The 24,190-nt window shown below is 42.4% G+C and overlaps 1 protein-coding gene across 2 annotated transcripts in view; it reads right to left on the reverse strand.

Moving 5' to 3' along the window:
- Window positions 1-24,190, reverse strand: part of LOC148873515 (uncharacterized) — a 33,111-nt gene that overhangs the window by 7,279 nt on the left and 1,642 nt on the right. The gene's annotated exons all lie outside the window — the stretch shown is intronic.

Genomic DNA, 24,190 nt, shown 5'->3' on the forward strand with positions numbered 1-24,190 from the left:
CGGGTTGCCTATAGAGCTCCCATCAAAATTCAACTTCATTCTGTGTTGTGTTGGTGGGGACCACAGTTCCTGTACAATAGTCCTAGGGGAAGTTGTAGTTGCTACTTCTCTCCAATTTCTAAATATGTCCTCATCTGAGAAATCTTTAAACAAATCTATTGATTTCAACCAGTGGATAATGGATTTTCTTTCAACATTTTCCTCCTTGGATTTCTCCACTCCATTAAAAATCCTATTATTTCTTTCTTCCCAAACTGACTAGAGAATAGCTGCTCTTGTGGCTCTCCACATAATTCTTCCACGCCTCTTTGATTGCTAGAAAAAACTTGGGTTGAATAGGCTCACCACATCCAAAGGAGGTGACCACCTATAAATAAAGAGAGAGGACAACCAAGTCCAAATAGTAAGTACAAAATAACAAGAGAGAAATAAGTGTGTTATCGTCTCACCAGAACCCAAGCAGAGACTACAAACATGGAGTTAAGAGGCAAAAAGTTAACCTCTTTCTTTGCAACACATCCAGGGTATTATTTTTTGGAGAACCACCTCCGAACAAAAAAGCCCAAATTTTTGGAAGTACATGACTACACCACACCTCCTTTGAAGGAAAGTTCCTTGCATGGTTAGTTGATTGAAGAAGAATATTATAGAAAGAAGCACAAGTAAACACACCAAATCGGGAAGGTTTCTAGTGTGGGTATATTTAGTCGGCTTGCCGGATCCTGACACGTGGCATCGGCCAGGGGTATTACCAACTAGCGACTTTTCATTAAGGGCACTCGGGTAATTCCTACCCTTAATGCTTCACAGAGCACTTAATGTGGGCACATGTCCTAGGTGCATTTACTCCTTGGCCAGTAGCATGGGGTCGTGACCGGCCAATGCCCCTTCATATCCCCTTACGTGACCACGATATAGGGAACAGTTACATGTTGTGCATTACTCCCCTGTCGGGCAACTCCTACTATAAAAGGGACACTGCAACCAGAGGTACTTACACTTACTGAAGCTATCACTTGCACTCTTGTGGTGATCTCTGTTCTCCTTGAGCCCTAGGCTAACTTGACCGCCGGAGTCCCTGCCCCTGGGTACACTCCTGGGGCCTCTAACGTCTTTTCACTGTTGATAGGTGGGGCATCAGCCTTCGAACCTCGAAAATTACTTAGTTGCCCTCTACTCCAAATTTGGCAGCATCATTTGGCATCGTCTGTGGGAGCGACTTAGATCATTCCCTTAAACAAACCATAACAAATCATCTAAGATTTCCGAAAGAAGGAAAATGGCTGATAACTAAGACAATGTCCCTCATGCTCATAACTTGGTCACCCAAGAGCAGTTTTTAGCGTGGTGCTCCAACGCCTAGACGGCCTACCCCAGCAGTTGGACGAGTTGTGGCGCCAGACAGGAGGCCTCCCACTCAGGGGACGCCCTCGTCAGGGGCCAAGATCAACACGACACAAGTTCCGCCCATGTATCGGTGAGCCAGCGCTTAGGCACACACATCGCTGATGACTAGTCGGATTTTGGCAGCAGTAGTTGTTGGGCAAGCAAACACCGGTCCAACACATCTCGGCTTCCTCCCAGCCAAAGAAACCGACAGGATACATATGCCTGCGACGTACCAGAAGACCGTTAAGACTGTCACGCCAACCGCTTCGCCTCGAATCACAACAGGGACGACGATGGGCGGTTGGGCCACTACAATTCCACTCACCAATCAGAGGCTGGCCAACACCACGCCTCTCCCGACCTGTGTCCAACCTCCATGATCACTTTAACGATCGCCGCACCCATAGAGCTCGGGATCAAGTTGAGTCAGAGAACTCTAGAAACCGAGCAAATTTCTCCCAGGTAAGAGAGCCCCGGGACCCATCCGAGGTCCCCCTCCCTTAGATTGACCAACGTATCGAGGACCTCCAGGCACAGATACGCACCATGCAAGACGAGCTTAAGCAGATTAAAGAAGGCCGAGATGATGTGTCCACCAGTCGACCAGCCTTGTTGTCTCAAACAGAGGCCTTTGTTGACTCCATCACCTCGGAGCCCCTCTTGCCGAACTTCAAAGTGCCTACTCTCGAAACCTATGACATCCGTGCCCTAATGCTCCTCCACAGCTACTCCAACGCACTGATGTGCAAGGCCTTTTAGGACACTTTCAAGGGAGTGGCCCGCAGACAGTTCTCCACGCTCCCACCTCGGTCCATCAGCCTAGGATCAGTTTGCAGATCTCTTTCTAGGGCACTTCGTGAGCAACCGACGATGCCAGAAGACCGTCACTTCCCTAATGTCCATTAAGCAGAAACACGGGGAAAGCCTTCAGATTATAGGAAGAGATTCAATTAGGAAGAACTTGAAGTTAAGGACCTGAACCCCTTGGTGTCTATGACTGTCGCCATCAATGACCTTCATCCAAGGCCCCTCAGCTGGTCCATCTCCAAAACCCTGCCCAAAAACAAGGCGAAGTTCCTGAAAAAGGTGCAAAAGTACATAGCAGTTGAGGAGGCCGAGGCCAACAAACACCTCGAGAACCCAGAAACAAGTCCCAGTAAAAAGAAGAGGAAGACAGAGACGAGCCGGTCGATGGCCCAAGCAATGAGAATAAGGAGAAGAAGCCGTCGACCCCATCCTTTGACAAATACACTCCTTTGAACGCTTCCTGAACTAATATTCTCATGCAAGAAGGGAAGCAGGAGTACATGAAGTGGCTTGCCAAACTCAAGAGGAACCCCAGAAGGGGAAATCCTAAAAAGTATTATAAGTTTCACCGCGGCATGAGCCACGATACTAAAGATTGTTATGATCTCAAAGATGAGATCAAGTCCCTCATTAGGCAGGGACACTTAAAAGATTGTCGGGAGTGAAAACCCAACGTCGTCATCCGCACCAACGCCAGCCGATCCCAGACCCAACCATCCTCTCACCGGGATTATCGAAGTCATTATTGGAGGCTCGGCCGCAAGGGGCACGACCGCATCGTCTTGAAAGGCACACGCCAATCAGTACAATGTCCAGCACCAGGCGCCAAAGAGACCGAGGCCAGAAGACCTCATCTCCTTTTCAGATGACGATTTGAGGGGGTAACTGTACGCCATGACGCGTTGGTGGTGTCAATGATCATCGCCAACTGTGAAGTAAGAAGAGTCCTCATAGACAACAGTTCCTCGACTGACATCTTGCTTTATGAGGCATTCGAGAAAATGCAACTGACACTAGAGTGATGGCTTCCCATTGACTTGCCTTTAGTTGGGTTTTTTGGAGCAACTGTCAGACCAAAAGGAAGAATAGCTCTACCAATCACGGTAAGAACTGAATCCCGACACGTCGCTCGAATGATAGAGTTCTTGGTCGTGAAGACCGGTTCACCTTACAATGCCATCATCGGTCGGCCGACCCTTCATGCTCTCAAGAACGTCATCTCCGCTTATCATCTCGCCATGAAGTTCCCCATAGAGCATGGCATAGGAGTGGTTAGGGGAAATCAATAAGTTGTCAGACAGTGCTACGTTGCAGCACTAAAAGGCAAAAATAAAGAAGCCCTACTGGTAGAAGGGCTCGACCTTAGGGACAAACTTGCCAGCCGAGGTCACCCAGTTGAGGACCTCACCGTAGTTCCCCTGGACGAGGCTGAGCTCGGAAAAACAGTGCAAGTCGGATCACTCCTCCCTCAGGATGCATTTTTCGAACTGGTAAGTTTCCTAAAGGCTAATGCCGACGTATTTGCTTGGTATGCCGCTGATATGCCAGGAATTGACCCTTCAGTCATGAGTCACAAGCTGAGTGTGGACCTGAGCTGTAAGGCAGTTCGGAAAAAGAAGAGGAACTTTGCACCAGAATGTTGGAAAGCTATCAGAGAGGAGGTGGACAAATTACTCAACGCCGACTTCATTAGAGAGGTACACTATCCTAAATGGCTATCTAACATGGTCATGGTTAAAAAAACTAATGGGAAATGGCGAATATATATTGACTTCACAAATCTCAACAAAGCATGTCCCAAAGATAGCTTTCCTTTACCAAGAATAGATTACTTGGTCGATGCCACGACATGATACGAGCTATTGAGTTTTATGGACACCTTTTCAGGCTATAATCAGATAAGAATGCACCCGGGCAATGAGGAGAAGACGTCATTCATTACCGAGCACGACATTTACTATTATAGAGTGATGCCTTTTAGACTAAAGAATGCCAGTGCAACATAACAAAGGCTGGTGAACAAAATCTTTAAAGAACAGATCGGACGGAACATTGAAGCCTATGATGATGACATGGTTGTGAAGAGCCCAAGGCAAGCCAACACATCGCATACCTAGATGAGATGTTTGGGGTGCTAAGGAAACAAAACATGAAATTGAATCCTACCAAGTGCGCCTTCGAGGTCACCTTAGGGAAATTTCTCGGCTTTATGGTCACCCAACAAGGCATTGAAGCCAACCTTGAGAAGATACAAGCCATATTGGACATGGAGCCCCCTCGGTCAATCAAAAAACCACATAATCTCACCGGTCAAATTACAGCTCTCAACCGATTCATGTTCAAATCGGCCGACAGGTATATACCTTTCTTCTGGGCCATGAAGAAGATGAAAGACTTTCAATGGACGGAGGACTACTAGAAAGCCTTCGAAGAATTGAAAGTGTACCTCGCCCTCCCACCTCTCCTTAAAAAGAAATTTGTCATAGAGACCAATTTGTTGGTCAATTCTGCTTCCTGGTATATTGACTCTGGGGCTTCAACTCATGCGTGTAACTCACTACAGGGGTTCAGGACAAGCAGAAGACTGAGTGACGGAGAGGTGACTCTTTACTTGGGGACTTCTACAAGTGTTGCAGCTACAACTATAGGAACTGTAGAGTTAATTTTCAGAGAAGGAATTATTGTACTGAAAGATTGTCTTTATGTACCAAACTTAAGAATAAATTTGATTTCTGTCTCAAAGTTGTGTTTGGATGGTTATTCTATTTTATTCAGTAATGTGCTTACTATTAAACAGAATAACAAATTCCTCACTTACGGAGAACTCGAGAATAGTCTCTATGTTCTCCATCCTTCTCTGGAAACAAACTTAACTGAAACTATGTCGAAAATAATCCCCAAGAAGAGAACACATGAAGCAGTTAATCCCACGTGCCTGTGCCATTACCAACTTGGCCACATTAACATAGATCGTATCGCAAGGTTGGTAAATGATGGTCCTTTGGATTTTCTAACTGTAGAAGATCTTCCAACCTGTGAACCTTGCCTTCAGGGTAAGATGACGAAACGACCATTTACAGGTAAGCCTAAAGATCTACAGGCACGCTTGACCTAATACATATTGATGTATGTAGTCCCCTGAATGTTAGGACACGTAACCAGCACGTTTATTTCATAACATTTACCGATGATCATTCACGGTATAGTTACATGTACCTAATGAGACATAAGTCTGAATCCTTTGAAATGTTCAAAGAGTTCAGGCAAGAGGTCGAGAAATAGTTGGGGAGACAAATCAAATCCCTTCGATCAGATTGAGGAGGTGAATATCTCTCCGACAAATTCAAAGACTACCTAAGGGACAATGGGATTGTTTCACAGTTAGCTCCTCCTACTACACCACAAATGGTGTGTTAGAGAGGAGGAACCGGACTTTATTGGATATGGTCTGATCACTTCTCGTACACTTGGAACTGCCTACATCCTTTTGGGGGTACGCATTAGAGACTGCGATTTACGTGCTGAACCGGGTTCCAACCAAATCCGTTCCTAAGACTCCATATGAGCTATGGACCGGTAAGAAACCAAGTGTAAGACACTTGGAGATTTAGGATTGTCCAACACATGTTAAAAGAACAAGTGCTGACAAATTGGAATCCAAGACCAGTCGTTGCCTATTTGTAAGCTACCCCAAAGGCTCTGTAGGATATTTATTCTATGACCCAAAAGAGCAAAATGTGTTTTGCAGTCGAAATGCCTATTTCTTGGAAGAAGATTACATCCTGAACAAACATCATCAGGAAGTTGTTCTTGATGAGGAGAGCTCAGAAGTAATGGGAGATGTCCCACAAGCTCCAGATAATAACCAACCTAGAAGGTCTACCCGGGTATCCAGGCCTCCAATTCATTACGGCTATGACCAAGAAAGTTACTTGGTGGAAGCCACGACCAGTGAGGAAGATCCCGTGACTTATATGGAAGCTATGTTGGACATAGATTCCTTGAAGTGGGTAGACGCCATGAAAGCCGAGATGGACTCGATGGAGACCAACAAGGTCTGGACTCTTGTAGACCTGCCCCCTGGGGTGAAAGCAATTGGTTGCAAATGGATTTACAAGAGGAAGAAGGGCCCAGATGGTAACATTGAGACCTATAAAGCTCGTCTTGTGGCGAAAGGGTACACTTAGAAAGAGAGAATTGACTATGAGAAAACCTTTTCGCCAGTGGCCATGCTTAAGTCTATTAGGATCCTGCTAGCTGTAGCAGCATACCATGATTACAAGATTTGGCAAATGAATGTCAAAACCGCGCTCCTAAATGAAGATCTTACTGAAGAAATCTATATGCAACAACTGCAAGGTTTTATAGCTGCAGGACAGGAACACATAGCAATGTAAACTTAATCGATCCATATATGGACTTAAGCAAGCTTCTAGGAGCTGAAACATCGGGTTTGACTCTACCATCAAACAGTTTGACTTTGAGCAAAATCCGGATGAGCCCTGTGTTTACAGGAAGACAGTGGGAGATAAGGTTATGTTCATGGTTTTGCATGTAGATGGCATCCTACTCATTGGGAATGATGTAGGAATGTTAACTACAGTGAAAGTATGGCTTTCACAGCAATTCTCCAATCAGATTGATGTACTTATTGTCATTTATTGTAAATGAATAAAGTGCATAATTGATTCATGTTATTTTGGTGTGTTTCTGTGTAATACCCTTAAACCGGACACTTATGAGACTCGTGTTAGTTTAAAATCTTCACAGCCGTTGGATAGATCTAGGGAGATTTATCTTGCCAAGGCTAACACTGATGTACCGCCAAGTGGGTTGGGGTGGCTTGTCTCAGCTGCCAGGGTGAGACCTGATGTACATGCAATGTGATTTTCTTAAAACCCTGAACCAGACTAAATTCCAGTATTGCCTTGGACCTTGGAGATAGATGGGCAAAACTAGAATGTTACACCTGACCCCTAGACTCGATTATGGTACTGCACTAGGTGGTGGATTGGGCTGTCTTTGATATGCCAATCAGTGAGATCCTTAGAGGGGGTCAAAGCCTGGGTATGTTGGGACAGTCTGAGAATTCACCTGAGTGGGTGATCATAGTGACAGAATCAGCCCCTTTGTCGGGCAAAGTGAATGAACGAGGACTGCACTCTCTCATATGGAAACCTAAACTGTCGGTAGTTGATTTCAACCGTTGAAATTTGTTTTTGCAAAATATATTTATATAGAGATATACTTATATATATTATGGTTTCAAAATGTTTGCAAAAGGTCTTAATTCCCGAGATCCATGTGAGTAGAGAGTGCAACACTGTACCTTGCAGCCGAGGGAGAGGTCCTCTCTTGTCGGGCAGTATTTGATCATTATGGGCTGAGAGGTTAAGTGTAAAACCATTGAGGGTAATACCAAATGGGTAGACCTGTTCATGGGCCGAGTGGCCCGACGGGCCAGCCCAGCCCGGCCCGGCCCCTGGACGGGCTTGAACATGTTTATAGGCCTGCGGGCTTAAACTCGGGCCAAAAAGCCTGGCCCGCAATAAATTCGAGCCGGGGCTCAGGTTTTGTCAAAATAGCCCGACCCGAGCCCGGCTCGGCCCGACCTAAAATTAGACTTAAAATGGGTTATGTGATTATGTCCATTTGAATAAATTTTTTTATTTAAGAATGTAAAACTGTGTTTTAAAACGTAAAAGAAAAGGAAAAAAACCATCTTGTAGGCCCATTGTTCATTTAAATAGGAAAAAAAAAACATCTGAATTTTTAATTCTAATTTGAATAGGGAAAATTGTAATTTTTTTATTAGGTCGGGCTTCGGGCTCGGGCTCAGGTCGGGCTTCAGGCTTTTTATCAGGGTCGGGCTCAGGCCCAAGTTATAGGCCCATTGGTCGGGCCAGGCTCGGGCTCGGGCCTAACGTATTTCCATTAATGATGAGTAAAAGCCCAACCCAAGCCTGGCCCGAGCCCGGCCCGGCCGGCCCATGAACAGGTCTACTAATTGGTTAATCTTGCATCTGCCTACAGTCCTTGGGCCTTCATAAGGTGGCTAGACCCAATGACCATTTAGTGTAAATGTTGGGCCCATTAAGAGCCCATAGTGATGGACTCAAGGGTTCACTGTGTTCTATAGTGAATTTGGCCAGGCCTTGTAACAGAGGTTGGGCTAAACCCATGTGGATGATGTGAAGATCAATGCTAGGGTCCCACGCCATACAAAGAGAGCCAAGCTAGCCAGCATTTAAAGGGAAAGTGAGCTATGTAACTAAATGGGCCTAAAGCCCTTTTCGAACTGGGCTTAAGTCAGTTAACTAAAAGGGGGCGAATTCTGATTTATAATCTGATCATGATTAGCTAAAGGATAAGATAAGTCGTATCCATTTAAGAGTCCAGATCCAAATATTATATTTGGATCAGGAAACTCTTTCCTAGTTGGATTAGGAAGCTGATCCAACAAAGGCTATAAATAGGGGGCGAATTCACCAATTTATACACTCAACAATCTACAAAATTCCTCCTCAGTTCTTGCCACCCCTACCCAATTCGATCTCCACTCTTGGATCTGATCAAGAATAGTTCTTGATATTGTTTCTTGCTAGAAGAAATAATCTAAAGTCATGCTCACCAGCCCCTTGCGTGATTCTTGCTGAAGAGTTAGGGTTCTTGTTGAAGAACCACTTTGCCAATCCTACCTCATCATATGTTGTGTCATCTTCAGTGGAGGTGGGCTTTGGTCACCTCTTTGGGCGTGAACACCTACGTTGGGAGTTACTGTTATTCCATATCAGGTACATCCCTACTTGCTTCCTTTGGTTTCAGATTTAGTCCGGTTTGTTTCAAGAACGAACCTTGAAAATGCTGTTTTCTAAATTAGGGAATAGAATTCCCAGATGGGAGAAAGAAATTTTTGAAATTTCACCCAGCCACCCTGCATGGTTCAGCCATCCATATGATGGATCTCCCATCCCTTCAAGAGCACCATCCCTACAGCAAGTTATCGGTCGATGCTTGTTGTCGAGAGGGTATCCCCTTCCCTAACATTCCATGATGGCCTAAAGACCCGACGTGTAGTTAGAGGGTTGTGATCCTAAGGATCAGAGGAGCGTGGCAAAGTGGAACAAGACCCGTCGTCCCCTTAGCTCGACGATCCCTCACTTGGAGATTTTTGGTGGTGGACGGATCACAAACACCTTCAAACGGGTGCTTTTGCACAGAAGCCTTCTTCTTGGACACCTCGGCATTGGCCCTCGCCTTGGTCGTTGCCTCTTCTGGTTGCCTTTGGGGAGTACCCTCGGCCCCTCCCTTTTTTGTGGTTTTCTTCTCTACGACCACCTCAGCTAACAATATCGCCTTCATGTTGCCCTTCATATCTGCAAAATTGTACCAACAAGATATTAGAAAAGTTTGTCAAGGCTGAATCGTAGCCATAGCTAGCAAGCAACAGGAGTGTCCAGACCAAGGGGGGCAGGACTAAGGCCAGCCTTCACCAAGGCTTCCTCCTTCACCAAGGGTCTAACATGAATCATTCCACCCAACAAAAGCCAATTCATCAAGGCCTTCTCCTGGTCACTGCTACGTGGCGCAATCCTCTTGGCCAACGTATCTAGGCGCCCGTAGCAGGTTTGGAAGGACCAACCCTCAGGACAGTTGATAAAGAAGAATTTCTTCTTCCAATTATGAACGAACGATGAGTTGTCCACTACTTTTCCCTGTCGACCTTGGAAATACCATAGCCCTTCACCATCGGGATGCTTCCTTAAAGCAAACATGGCCCGAAATATGTTCACTATTATGGATACCCCTCGGAGATGAGCCATCACCAAGACAACCACAATTGTCTTAACAACGTTGGGAGCGAGTTGGCTAAGGATCAACTTGTAGTGGTTCTTTAATGGCTCATGTCCCTAGGTGTTGCATGGCCACTTTGGGCCTGATATTGTATGGTGTGGAACCCCACAAAAGTCTTACACAAGTCCATGAGGGTTCAAGCACACAAAGGTCTCAAACACAGATGAAATCCATTGCCGATAATTTAGGTTTCCATCAGAGAGAGTGCAAAGCCTAATGTTCACTTTGTCTAAGAAAGGGGTTGATCATATCACTATGATCACCCACTCACGTAATTTCCCAAATTGCCCCAACATGCCCAGATATTTTGACCCATGATGGATCTCACTAGTTGATACAACAAAGGCAGCCTGGTTCACTACTTAGTGCAGTATCATAATCAAGTTTTGGGTTATGTGTAACTTTCCAATTTTGCCCATCTCCAAGGTCCAAGGCATAACCGAAAATTGGTCTAGGTTCAATGTTTCTTCCAAACACCCACTGCCTGTGCTTGGGGTCTAATCCTAGCAATTGAGACAAGCTACCCCAACTATTTGGCAACACACCAGTGTCAGCCTTGTCAAGATAAACTCCCCAAATCTATCCAATGGTTGAGAACATTCTAAACTAACACGAATCTCGTAAGTGTCCAGTTTAAGGGGTAATTCACAGAAAACATACCATCATTAACATGAAACAATAATGTACTTTATTCATTTACAGATAAATGTTTATGTACACCAATCTGATTGGAGCTAAGGGCATACATTGTCTAATAGAGGATTAGAGGGTGGGAATGAACAAGGGAAGTGAGAAACATGTGATTTCTGAATCCAAAGAGTCATTTTGGGGTGTACGGATGGATGAAGCTATTTAAAAGGAGAAAATATAAAAAGGTTAGTGTTTTTAATCAGCTGACTAAGTTACCAGTTGATAATGGGAGCCACTTTATTTTCAAGGGTCCAAAGTTTAGAGAGTTTGGGGTTTCAACCAAAAAGATCTCATTTAAGGGACGAAGGGGAAAGGAAGATTTTTGGATCTAGGTGATTACCAAATATGACAGAGTTGTTAAGCGAAAGATTAAGGCATGTGTTGAGAAATGTGAAGAGTTTAGTTTATTTATAAAAAAAAAATGTGAAGATTTTAGTTTTGATTGAAGTAGGTCTCCAATTGGTTGTCCTCCAAGGGCTCTCGATCAAGAAAATAGTGAGAAAATTAAGGTTTTTGGTGCTTCAATTTCTTAGAAGGACAATGTTGCCCCATCTCAAGAAGTCATTTATGCCTCGGTGGTGACATTGGTGAATGATCCATAAGAAGGAAAGAGGGGGTGGAGATTGGGCAGAGGGGTGGAGCAAAGGAGAGTGAACTTGCTAAAGATGGTTGTTTGAGAGTTGCAGAAAGTAGTGACATGTCTAATAAAGGTACAATTGATGTTGCAAATCAAAAGATAAGCTGCCATTGAATTATTTTTCTTCTTCTTTTAAGGAAGTGGTGGTTGGTAAGTTAGGTGTAGATTCGGGGGTAGGAGGAAGGTTGAGGAAAGAGATTAGGTTGTTGTCAAAAAGGTGGTTCCTAAGAAGACTCATGGCTCAAGTAACTTGCACATCATTTTTTTTTTATCAATGAATTGTCAGATTTATTAAATCCAAGCCAAAGATAGTACAATTTAGGGAGAGGCACAAGATGCTACCTCCCCTTTAAGGAGGGGAGATGGAAGAAACCATCAACCCTTTAGTTAAAGAACAAAACAATGGAAAAAGAAAATTACAGAGAAGCCCAATACAATGAAACCCGAGTAGCCCCTTGTTTTAGCAAGATAATCAGCCAAGGCATTAGCCAATCTACCCAACCACTGAACTCTAACTGTCATGCCCCTCAATAGCCATTTGACCTTTTTTAGGATATCCTTAAAGTTCCAAGTGACAGTACCCAGGTCAGCCAACCATCCTACTACCACTTTGGAGTCTCCTTCAATAATTAAGTTTTGCACTCCAAGTTGATAAGCAATCTGTACCCCCTGTGCCACAGCTAGGAGTTCAGCCCTCACAAAGTCTCCTATTCCAACCGGTCCCGAAAAAAGAAAGCAATGATGTTGTTGTTCTCATCTCCCAATACACCACCAATCCCAGACGGTCCTAGGTGACCCTGACTACTTCCGTCAAAGTTCAGCTTAACAAAACCCTCCATCGACGGAGTTCAAGTTACTTGAACTCTAGGCTTCCTAGAGGAAGTGAGGGCAACTGCACATCAATTCCTCATTAAATCCTCAAAGGAATAATCTTCAAAGAGTTTTAAGGATTTCAGCCACAAAATAGTCCTTGTAATAATACACTCTTTGACCTCAAGAATACTTATTTCCTTCTCCTGAAAAATTCTGGAATTTCTCTCTTCCCAAATAGTCCAAAGGAGAGCTGTTCTTATACACTTTAACATGATTCTCCCTCTTCTTGTGGTCCACACAAAGGTAAAAGGGGAAAATAGCAAATTTACCTCAACTGGCAAGTTCCACCTGCACTCAAACAAATCAAATACCCAATTCCAAATGGCTGCAACAAAAGGACAAGAAATCAATAAGTGGTAACAGTTCTCATTCTGCGCTTTGCACAAAATACACCAGTTAGGGGATAAACACAAGAAAGGTCTTTTCTTCTAAGGTTATTCATCGTATTGATTTTACCATAGTAAACTTCCCAACAAAACATGGTTATTTTTGGGGGAACAGGCCTATACCAAACTTCCTTAACTAGGAAAGCCCGAGGAGAGGAACCGGAGCAAAGGGAATTAAAGAAAGAAGCACAAGTAAACGACCCTTTCGGAGTCAAAGTCCAAATCCTCCTATCAGAAATGAGTGGGTCCAGGCAAACAGAATCAAATAGCAATAAGAGCTCAAAAACTTATAGGGATTCCTCATCCCTCAACCCTCTACGGAAGCCAAGGTCCCAATTTGTCAACAAAGGGGTATACTGGAACGAAAGAAAGGAAGACGTAGGTTCTTTTTTATAAAGGGAAATAGAGAAGAGAGAAGGAAACAAATCCCTAAGGGGCAAATTTCCCACCCAAGTGTCTTCCCATAAAAGAACTCGAGTCTCAGAGCAAGCATCATACCTTACAAAGCGTAGGAACTGTGGGAGGATGCCATGAATTGCCTTCCAAGGTGTTGCAAGAGTTGCCCGTCTAGATACCCCTGCATCCCAACCATTTCCGGAACAGCCATGGATACTTGCCACCACTTCATGCCATAATCTCTCCCTCTCAAAAGGCCATCTCCACAACCACTTACCTAGAAGAGCTACATTCTTAAAAGTGATATTCCCTAATCCTAATCCTCCTTCCTCCTTACTTCGACTAACTAACTCCCATCTAATCAAATGATTCTTCTTCTCTTGCCCCGGCTCCCACAAAAAGCCCCTCATCATCTTCTCTATCCTCTTAGTTTCCTTAGTAGGAATCTTAAAGATAGACTGAAAGTAAACAGGAAAATTAGCAAGTGTGGATTTAATCAAAGTCACTCTACCCCACAGAGATATAATTCTTTTTCCAGCTTGCCAACTTCTTTCCAAACTTTTCCACAACAGGGATCCAAAACTGGCTTTCCTTTGGGTTAGCTCCTAGGGAAAGACCTAGATAAGTTAAGGGCCAGGATGAGGTGGAGCACTTTAAGCAACCTGCAATAGCCTCTATTTCTTGAGCATCCATATTGATTCCCACCAGACAACTTTTTTCAAAGTTGATTTTTAGATTTGAGGCCTTTTCAAAAAAAGATTATAGTATCATCTGCAAACTGAAGGTTTGGTTCTTAAGGTTCTTAAGGTTCCCAACCTTCCTCAAGTCACTTCCTTCACAAAAGATTATAGTATCATCTGCAAACTGAAGGTGAGTCACAGGCACACTATTTTTTCCTATTCTCCAATCACTCACTACCTCCTCCCTATCTGCTTTTGAAATCAATCTACTTAACACATCAGCCACATCAGCCACAAGAGTGAATAAAAAGGGGGAGAGTGGATCACCTTGTCTAAGGCCTCTACAAGTTGGGAAGAAGTCCTTAACTACTCCATTGACAAGGATAGAATAATGGCAAGAAGTAAGACAACCCTTAATCCACTTGCACCATCTTTCCCCAAACCCACACTTTCTTAGAACCTCTAAGAGGAAGCTCCAGTCCACCAAATTGTAGGCTTTTTCAAGATCCAATTTGCAAACAAAACCTTTTTTACCTGATCTCTTCATCTCCTCCACACATTCATTAGCTATCAAAATCTGATCTAATATTGGTTTGCCTTGTACAAAAGCACCTTGAGCCTGAGTAACTAGAGAAGGGAGTACCACTTTGATCCTCAAGGATAAGACCTTAGCCAAAATTTTGTAAACACTAGTCACCAGGCTAATTGGTCTAAAGTCCTTAGGATGCTTAGCAACAGCCTTCTTGGGAACAAGAGCTACAAAAGTAGCAGTAACTTGCACATCATTCACATCACTAAAGTTTTACTGCACACTCCTGGTTTCCAAGTTGACTCACAATTCAGCTCCTCATCACAGAACCCACAACTAGGCATTGCCAAATTGGGATCTAGTAGCTTACTTGCATTTCCACTAATATCCTTTACATAGTTGATTTTAAAAGGTTTTTGGAAGCTTCTAAGGGCCTTTTTATTTTGAAATTTAAACTTGTCTCTACATAGGTGTTGATAGTTTGATCTCCATTATCATCCACGTGTACACCCTGGATTATTGGTCTTTTGAAGAGGTTTACTCTATTAATACACAACTGATTTGATTGTTTGGCTTACCTTCTTTCCTGACTGCATAAGACTAATGTTGCCACCTCCTTTCTTGACTAACTTAGTCAACTTGGCACTATCTACTCAATGCCAAGAGGAACTTGGGGAGCTTCACCAACTTCATACCCACCTTTAGGGGTGAAATTTTTTCACTAGCCTCTGCAAAAGCTCTGACTTGAAACTACTTCCCTGATTACCTCTTCTGAGATCCTTTGGCCCAGCTTATCATTTAGAGAAGGTCTTATCCAAAGGTTGTCCTCTCCATTACAGTACTTAGTGATGTGGTCAAATCTAATTTGGCATAATTGGATGGTAATTTTGTTTCTTCTTCAACAACAAAGAGACACTAGGATGGAACTACAGCTATATGGAAATTACATACAACACCTCCCCCAAAAACTACTTCCACAAGTTTCCACTCAAGAAATGCATTGCAGCATTGGCAGGCCAAAAGCCCTAATCCAACATGTCTACGCTGTTCATTCATCTTCCATGATACACCTTACTGCTGAATGCCATGCACCAATCCAAAGAAGATGACTGTCCATCGTAGTCCCTTGTGGCCACTGTTTTGTGATAATATTTGCTTCAGATTCATATGGAGTAAGGAAATAACAACATCCCATTTGTAATTCTCCTCACCTCAAGCTGAACCAAAAGCCCCCATTCCTTAGTTTCAATGCAAGCTCAGATAAAGAGAAAGGAGGGTTGACCTTGAACTTCCGGACCAATCTACATTTCAGGTGCTATTCTCCACATCCCATTTCTCATTTGATGAAATGTATAGAGCTTTTGCTCCTTGGATGATTTTGCAATCCCCATTCTACAGTCATGAAGAGGTTTCGACAGCTTCAAGGTAGGGAAACCTGCCTTCCTATTTCTCTCATCTCTATCAGCTTCCACCTGTGAATATTATTGTAGAGATGTAGAGCAATGACTACTGCTGTTATTTTATTTATTGTGGTCCCCACTGCTGCTGTTAGTTAGTCCTTTTTTATATTTGTTGTTAGGCTGCCGTTAGCATTGTTAGTTTATTAGTTATTTGCCTATGTAAGTAGTAGGGGCTTTAATGTAATTGTTATCTTTTTAATATTATTATAAAAGATGAGTGGGGCGGCAGATATAGCCTATCACTCCTTTCTCTTATCTTTCTCTTCTCTCTTCTTTCTTCCTTTCTCTTCTTCTTCTTCTTCTCTTGGCCAGTTTTTTCTTCTTAATCTGCATCAACAATTGGACTGATTACAGTCCAGATTTGTCTACTTGGTATCAGAGCAAGATCTAGGGCTTCTCATGTGAGTCTAATCTAGCCGACCACATGAGAATTGCCTAGGGCTGGAAGTTTAGAAAGAAAATTTTTTTCAGCAGATTCTTGGAGGCTACCAGAAGTTTTAGCAGCTGTCCGAAGATTGGAGAGTGTTTTTGGTAATCAGGAAGAATCAGAGAAGGTTAAAAGGATCAAGATTAGGTTTCGACCAAGATTGAAGGTGGCGATCAGAGTTTTCTGGGTAAGATTTCATCTTTTCTTGAGGCCGGCAGCAGTAAGAGATAGGATGGACCTATCCAGAAGGGGCGGCAGAGCTTCCCTTATTTTCTCAGAGTTTTTTCTAGGGTTTATTCTTAACCCTACGACCAGAATTGACTGTGAGCCTTATTTGGAGGGTGCGGTCTGAAAAAAAAAAAAACTGACTGTGAACCTTTTTGGAGGGTGTGGCTGAGAATTGCTGTTGTTCTCACAAGTTTTCCTTAACCCTACGATCAGACCTGATCTTTATCCTTCTTTGGCTGGTCCCTAAATCTGTTTCATCATTCAAAATTGTTTTCTGAGTGTTTCTAGACTTGTTTCAGCTTCCAAACCAGTTTTTTGGGGAATCCCTTTACTGAGAACTGGTTTCTCTTGATAAACCTATTACAGAAATGGCAGGAGTTGAGTTTAAGACTCAAGGGGAAGGTTTTTGGGGGGCTGGAAATGTGGGGGAAAACAATTTTCAGATCACTACTGTTAAATTTGATGGTTCTAACTACTTGCAATGGGCTCAGTCAGCCATGATAGCGATTGGGGGCAAAGGGAAGTTAGGCTATGTGAGTGGAGATGTAAAAACAACAACAAAGGAAGACCCTTCATATGCCAAATGGGTTCAAGAGAACTATTTGGTCATGACTTGGCTGTGCAACTCTATGCAGCCCCATATTAGCCGAAATTATTTGTGGGCAAAAACAGCTAAAGAAATTTGGGAAGTGATGAAGGAAACCTACTCTCAGCCTCTCAATGTTGTTAGGGCCTATGAACTGAAATGTGAAGTAAATAATCTCAAACAAGGGAAGAAGCCGATTTCAGTTTACTTTTCAACTTTGAAATCCTTATGGCATGAAATTGATCATCTAGAAACTATTGAGTGGGAAAGTCAGAAGGATGCACAAACTTATAAAAAACAAGTTGAGACCAATAGGGTTTTTGAATTCCTAGCTGGTTTGAATTCAGATCAAGAGAGAGTGTGACCTTACCTCAAGCCTATTCCTTAGTGCATAGTGAGGAAAGTAGGAGGAAGGTAATGTTGCAGTTTCAGCCTATGGATTCAGCCTTGACAGTCGTAAAACCAAAATTTGGGCTTGACAAGGAAAGGGACACAAAGAAGGAGGATAAGAAGGACCTAGTTTGTGACCATTGTAAGAAGCCAAAGGACACCAAGGATACTTGTTGGAAGTTATATCCTCATTTAATGACAGCAAAGATCAGAAATAAAAGAGGGAATGCCAATATGGCTATGACTACTGATGGTGTTTCTTCTTCCAGCACAAGAACCACATCCCTAGACACTTTAGCTGTTGTCCAGGCTGCTCTAACTCAGTTAGAAAGTGAAGTTGGTACTTCAGCTCTGTCATCTCATCCATCGATTACTTCTACTACTCCCACTTCAGCATTTCCTCATTCAGGTACACGGGCATCAGCATACCATGTTTCAGGCCCAGGTAATAATGGACCTTGCTGGGTCATAGATTCAAGTGCATCTGACCACATGACAAGCTTATCTTCTCTGTTTACTACCTATTGCTTATCCTCTGGCAGAGATAGAGTATCCATTGCTGATGGATCTCTTGTTCCCATCTCTGGGAAGGGAGACATTAGATTATCCGATGCCATCTCCTTGTCCTCAGTTTTGCATGTTCCAAAACTTAGTACTAACCTAATGTTAGTAGCATTACTAAAAATCAAAACTGTTCAATGACTTTTTTCCCTGATCGATGTGTTTTTCAGGATCTAGAGATAAGGAAGGTGATTGGGACTGGCCGTGAGATGAATGGAATCTACCTGATTGGAGGGTATCTACATGGGGAAGATAAAAAAGTTGAAAGGTCATTTATTTCTCAGTCTGAGTCAGATTATGCTTTGGCATAATAGGTTGGGCCATTTGTCTTTTAAGTCTTTAAGGAGTCTGTTTCCCAGTTTGTTTGAGTCAGTCCAGATGTCTAGTTTAAAATGTGAAAGTTGTGAACTCGCAAAGCATTGTAGAGCAACCTATCCTTTGAGCAATAAAAGAAGTATTATTCCTTTTGAAATTGTGCATATCGATGTTTGGGGACCCTATCAGGTCACTGCTAGGGGGGGTACTAATACTTTCTACTGTTTGTTGATGACTACACTCATTTTTCATAGGTTTATCTTATGCACTCTCGAGATGAGGTCCCTACTTTGACTCGGAACTTCCATCAAATGGTCCTAACCCAACTTGGAGTCAAAATCAAGGTTTTTAGATCAGATAGTGCCAAAGAGTATTTTGCAAAACCCTTGACCTCATATTTCCTTGACCATGGGATTATTCATCAAAGCACTTGTCCCCACACACCTCAGCAAAATGCAGTTGCCAAGAGAAAGAATACGCATATATTGGAGGTAGCTAGAAGCATTATGCTAAACTCCAATGTTCCTATACGCTTCTGGGGGGATGCCACCCATACAGCCATGTACCTCATCAATAGGGTTCCTTCTCGGGTCTTAGACATAAAAGTTCCATTCATCCTCTTATATCCTAATAAAGACTTGTTCACCATTCCCCTTAAAACCTTTGAATGTACTTACTTTGCCCAGATTCTTGGACCCCATCGTTCTAAGTTTGACCCTAAAGCTTCCAAATGCATATTTCTTGGGTATGCACAAAATCAAAAGGGATATTGCTACTATGAACCTATGTCTGGAAAACGATTTATTTCTATGGATGTGACTTTTTTTTAGGATGTTCCCTACTATCACAGAGTTTCTTCTCAGGGAGAGAGTAGTGAAATGGGTTTATCCACATCAGAAATTCCTTTACCTATCCCAATCACTGAAGGGGATTGTAATGAGGAGGGTTGTCCAAAGTGTAGGGAGCTTAGGGTGTTTCATAGGCGGTAAAGACAGGTTGATTTCGGTACTCAACAGTCCAGGTCAGCTTCAGTTTCCTCTGCAACTCCAGATCCAGGTACCACAGCTCCCTCACATCCTACTACAGATGAGATGCCTCCTACTACTGAGCCTTCACCTCCTTTGGATGATCTTGATCTTCCAATTGCTATCTGGAAAGGGAAACGCCGTTGCACTTCATCTACAGCACATTGTATTTCTCAGTATCTGACTTATGATCATTTGTCTCCATCCTATAAGTCCTTTTTAGCATCTAACTCTGCCACTCCCATTCATAGGACAATGCAAGAAGCCTTGTCAATACCAGAATGGAAGGATGCCATGAAGGTAGAAATGGATGCTCTTCTCAAAAATAATACATGGGAACTAGTTAATCAGCCGAAAGGGAAGAAACCGGTTGAGTGTAGATGGGTGTTTACAATAAAACATAATACTGATGGCTTTATTGAGAGGTATAAGGCCAGATTAGTTGTAAAAGGATTTATCAGACTTGTGGCATAAACTACTTGGAGACTTTTGCATCGGTAGCCAAGATGAACACTATCAGAGTGTTATTGTCCATTGCAGCAAATTTCTCTTAGCCATTGTTCCAGATGGATGTTAAAAATGCCTTCCTTAATGGTGACCTACAAGAAGAGGTATACATGGAGTTACCTCCCAAATTCTACAGTATAGAAGCAGGGAAGAAGGTCTGCCGGTTGAATAAAGCCTTATATGGACTAAAACAGTCACCAAGAGCATGGTTTGACAGATTTAGACCAGCTCTTGGAAAATTCGGCTATGCCCAAGCCCAATCAGATCACACTCTTTTCATTAAGAAGACAGACTCTTCCTTGACTCTACTTGCTATTTATGTGGATGATATTGTGGTGACAGGGAGTGATACCCATGAGATTGACTCTCTTAAACAACTGCTTCACAAAGAATTTGAAGTCAAAGACTTGGGAGAACTACATTATTTATTGGGTATTGAAGTAGCTCAATCAAAACATGGAATTTTTGTCTCTCAAAGGAAGTATGTCCTTGACCTTCTAGAGGAAACTAGAGAGCTAGGGGTTAAATCAGCTAACACACCAATTGAACAGAACCACAAGATTAGAATTGAAGGTGGGGAGCCTCTTGAAGACAAGGCTATTTCAGAGGTTGATAGGGAAACTACTTTATCTATGCCTCACCCGACCAAACATTTCATATGCAATCAGTGTAGTTAGCCAGTACATGCATTACCCCACAACCACTCATCTTCTTGCAGTTGAGAGGAATCTTGCTTACCTGAAGAGATGTCCGAGCAGGGGCATACTCTTCAAAAATAATGGTCACATGAAGATAGAAGTCTACACGGATGCTAATTGAGCGGGGTGTGTTGATGACAGGAGGTCTACTTCTGGGCATTGTGCCTTTGTAGGGGGTAACCTTGTCTCTTGGAGGAGTAAGAAACAAAATGTTGTAGCACGTTCCAATGCTGAAGTAGAATACAAATCTATGGCACATGGTGTGGCTAAAGTATTATGGTTGAAATCCTTGTTTAAGGAACTGGGAATTGCTTATGAGAAACCCTTGATGCTATATTGTGATAATCAAGCTGCTATTAACATCGCCCACAATCCAGTACAATATGGCAAAACTAAATATATTGAGGTGGATCGACACTTTATCAGAGAGAGAGTTGCCTCCCAAGAAGTGTGTCTTCCATATATTGCCTCCGATATGCAGCTTGCTGATTTCTTCACCAAGGCAGTTCCAAAAGCTAAGTTGGAAACAGATTTACGCAAGTTGGGAATGATAAACATCTATTCCCATCTTGAAGGGGAGTATAGAGATGTAGAGCAATGACTACTGCTGTTATTTTATTTATTGTGGTCCCCATTGCTGTTGTTAGTTAGTCCTTTTTTATATTTGTTGTTAGGCTGCTGTTAGCATTGTTAGTTTTGAATGGATGAGAGATCCATCATATGGATGGCCGAACCCTGCAGGTAGGTTGGGCGAAATTTCAAAATTTTCTCTATCTCCCATGTGGGAATCACATTCCCTATTTTAAAAAACTGCATTTTCAATGATCAATCTTGAACCTAAACCAGACCAGATCTGAAACCAAAGGTATGAGAAGTATATACCTGATACGAAGTAGTAGTAACCCCCAACGAAGGTGTTCACGCCCAAGGAGAATACCAAAGACTGCTCCCACTGAAGATGACACAGTGTAAGGTGGAACAGAATCAACAGGATGGTTCTTTAGCAAGAACCAAATTCTTCAGCAAGAACTCGATGAGGGGCAGGTGAGCACGACTTCTGATTACCTTTTCTCCCAAAAGATAATATCAAGAACTCTTCTTGATCGCTCCTACAGGTGGAGATCGAACTAGTAGAGGCGGCAAGAGCAGGAAAGGGTAGAATCTAAAGTAGTCGAACTACAAGATTTCTTTCTTGTGATCTGTGAATCAGAAGATCTCTCTTCTTTTCTGTCTATTTTTGGTTCGCCCCTTGCTGCTCTATTTATAGCCTTTAAAGAGAGGTTCTCCTAATCCCATTAGGAGTTTTCTAATCCAAATCTTGTATTTGGATCTGGACTCTCTTTAAGAGATAAGTATAATCCCTTATCTTATCTGCAAATAAAGATCAGCCCCCATAATCTAATTAGGAGTTTCCTGATCCAAATCTTTATTTGGATCTGGACTCTGAATGGATAGGGATAATCCTTTATCCTATCTGCTGATCTGAATCCCAAAATCACCCTCTTTTAATCAATCACATTAAGCTGGTTCGGTTTGGGCTTTAGGCTCATTAAGTCCATTTGCTCACTTACCCTCCTATCTGCTTCACAGTTGGATATCCTTGTGTGGCATGGGACCCAAGTATTGATCTACACACCAGCCACATGGGTTCAGCCCAGCCTCTGTTATAAGGCTTGGCCGAATTCACTGTAGGGGACAGTGGACCCCTGAGTCCATCACCATGGGCTCTTAATGGGCCCAACATTTACACCAAATGGTCCCTGGGTCAAGCCACCTTATAAAAACACAAGGACTGTGGATGGATGCAAGATTAGCCCATCAGGTATTACCATCAATGGTTTTACATTTAACCTCTCAACCCATAATGATCAAACACTGCCCGACAAGAGAGGACCTCTCCCTCGACTGCAAGGTACAATGCTGCACTCTCTACTCACATGGATCCCAAGAATTAAAACATTTTTTGCAAACATTTCGAAACAATAATATATATATATATATAAACATGTTTTGCAAAACAAATTTCAACGGTTGAAATAGACTGCCGGAAGTTTTGGTTTCCATCAGAGAGAGTGCACCCTCGATCATTCACTTTGTCTGACAAAGGGGCTGATCCTGTCACTATGATCACCCACTCAGATGAATTCTCAGACTATCCCAACATACCCAGGTTTTGACCCCCTATAAGGATCTCACTGATTAACATATCAAAGACAGCCCAATCCAGCACCTAGTGCAGTATCATAATCGAGTCTAGGGGTCAGGTGTAACATTCCAGTTTTGCCCATCTATCTCCAAGGTCCAGGGCAATACTGGAATTCTGGTCCGGTTCAGGGTATCAAGAAAGCCCACACTGCATGTACCTCAGGTCTCATCCTAGCAACTGAGGCAAGACACCCCAACCAACTTGGCAGCACATCAGTGTTAGCTTTGACAGGATAAATCTCCCCAGATCTATCCAATGGCTGTAAAGATTCTAAACTAACACGAGTTTCATATGTGTCTAGTTTAAGAGTATTACACAGACACACCATAATAACATGAATCAAATATGTACTTTATTCATTTACATTAAATGTCATAATGTACACCATTCTGATTGGAGCTAAGGGCATACATTGTCTAACAAGTTTATTAGTTATTTGCCTATGTAAGCAGTAGGGGTTCTAATGTAATTGTAATCCTTTTAATATTATTATAAATAGATGAGTGGGGCAGCAAATATAGCCTATCACTCCTTTCTCTTATCTTTCTCTTCTCTCTTCTTTCTTCCTTCTTCTTCTTCTTCTCTTTGCTAGTTTTTTCTTCTTAATCTGCATCAAGAATTGGACTGATTACAGTCCAGATTTGTCTACTGTTATGACCTTTGTATAACTTGGCCCCACCTCCTCCAAGCTATGGCAGTCGAATTCTCATTTTCAGCCCATCTCAACTGTCTTCTCCAGTGATTATTTGACCTCTGATGGCCACTCAACTGGCAGTTCTGAGTTCTGACAACTATGTCTGAAAATCTCCAGCAACCATTATCCTAGCACAAAATCATGGTTCATCAACCCCTGCAATAAGCTTGCAAGGGGAGCACCAATGCATGACGAATTGATAGTTCTAGCTCAAATTGTTCTTACTACCTTATCGTTCTACTAATTTTTTGCATTGGGAGCACCACCAATCCTGATGTGTGACAACAAAGTAATTTGATGTGTAAATTTTAAATCTCAAGAAAATGACAAGACAAATATGAAAGCAATTCTAGAACACAGGTGGTAAAACAAAACCAAGTTATGTCTTATTAAATTGAATTTACTGCAAATTTCAATTCCGTAGAAAAAGTGAATCATAAATTAAAAGGTAAATAATTTAAACCACCCCTCTGTTTTTTGACAAATACTTTAACCTCCCCTAACTTTTACCTCTCCAAATTTCTCCTTTGACATTTCAGAGAAATTATACAAATAGGCCCCTTCTGTTAGTTTGATGTTAAGAACCTAATTGAGTATGATGATGTCATGATTGTGAACACTTTAAAATTCTCAGTTTGCCCATGGATGACAATTTTTTTTTTTTGAAAAATAACATGATTATTAAAGCATAAAAGTTTGTTACATGAGATCCAAAGAAAAGGCCACTTTGGTGGTTAATCACAGTTAACCAGCACTATAATAGTCAATACCAAAGTAACAACGCTCTCCCTTTAAGGATTTTTTTTGGTAGTGAATAAAAAAAATATATTAGATGAAAAAGAAGATGAGTAC

The sequence above is a fragment of the Nelumbo lutea genome, chromosome 1 (assembly GCF_056320005.1).
Source record: "Nelumbo lutea isolate HS-2025 chromosome 1, American lotus-T2T, whole genome shotgun sequence".
In the NCBI taxonomy this organism is placed as follows: domain Eukaryota; kingdom Viridiplantae; phylum Streptophyta; class Magnoliopsida; order Proteales; family Nelumbonaceae; genus Nelumbo; species Nelumbo lutea.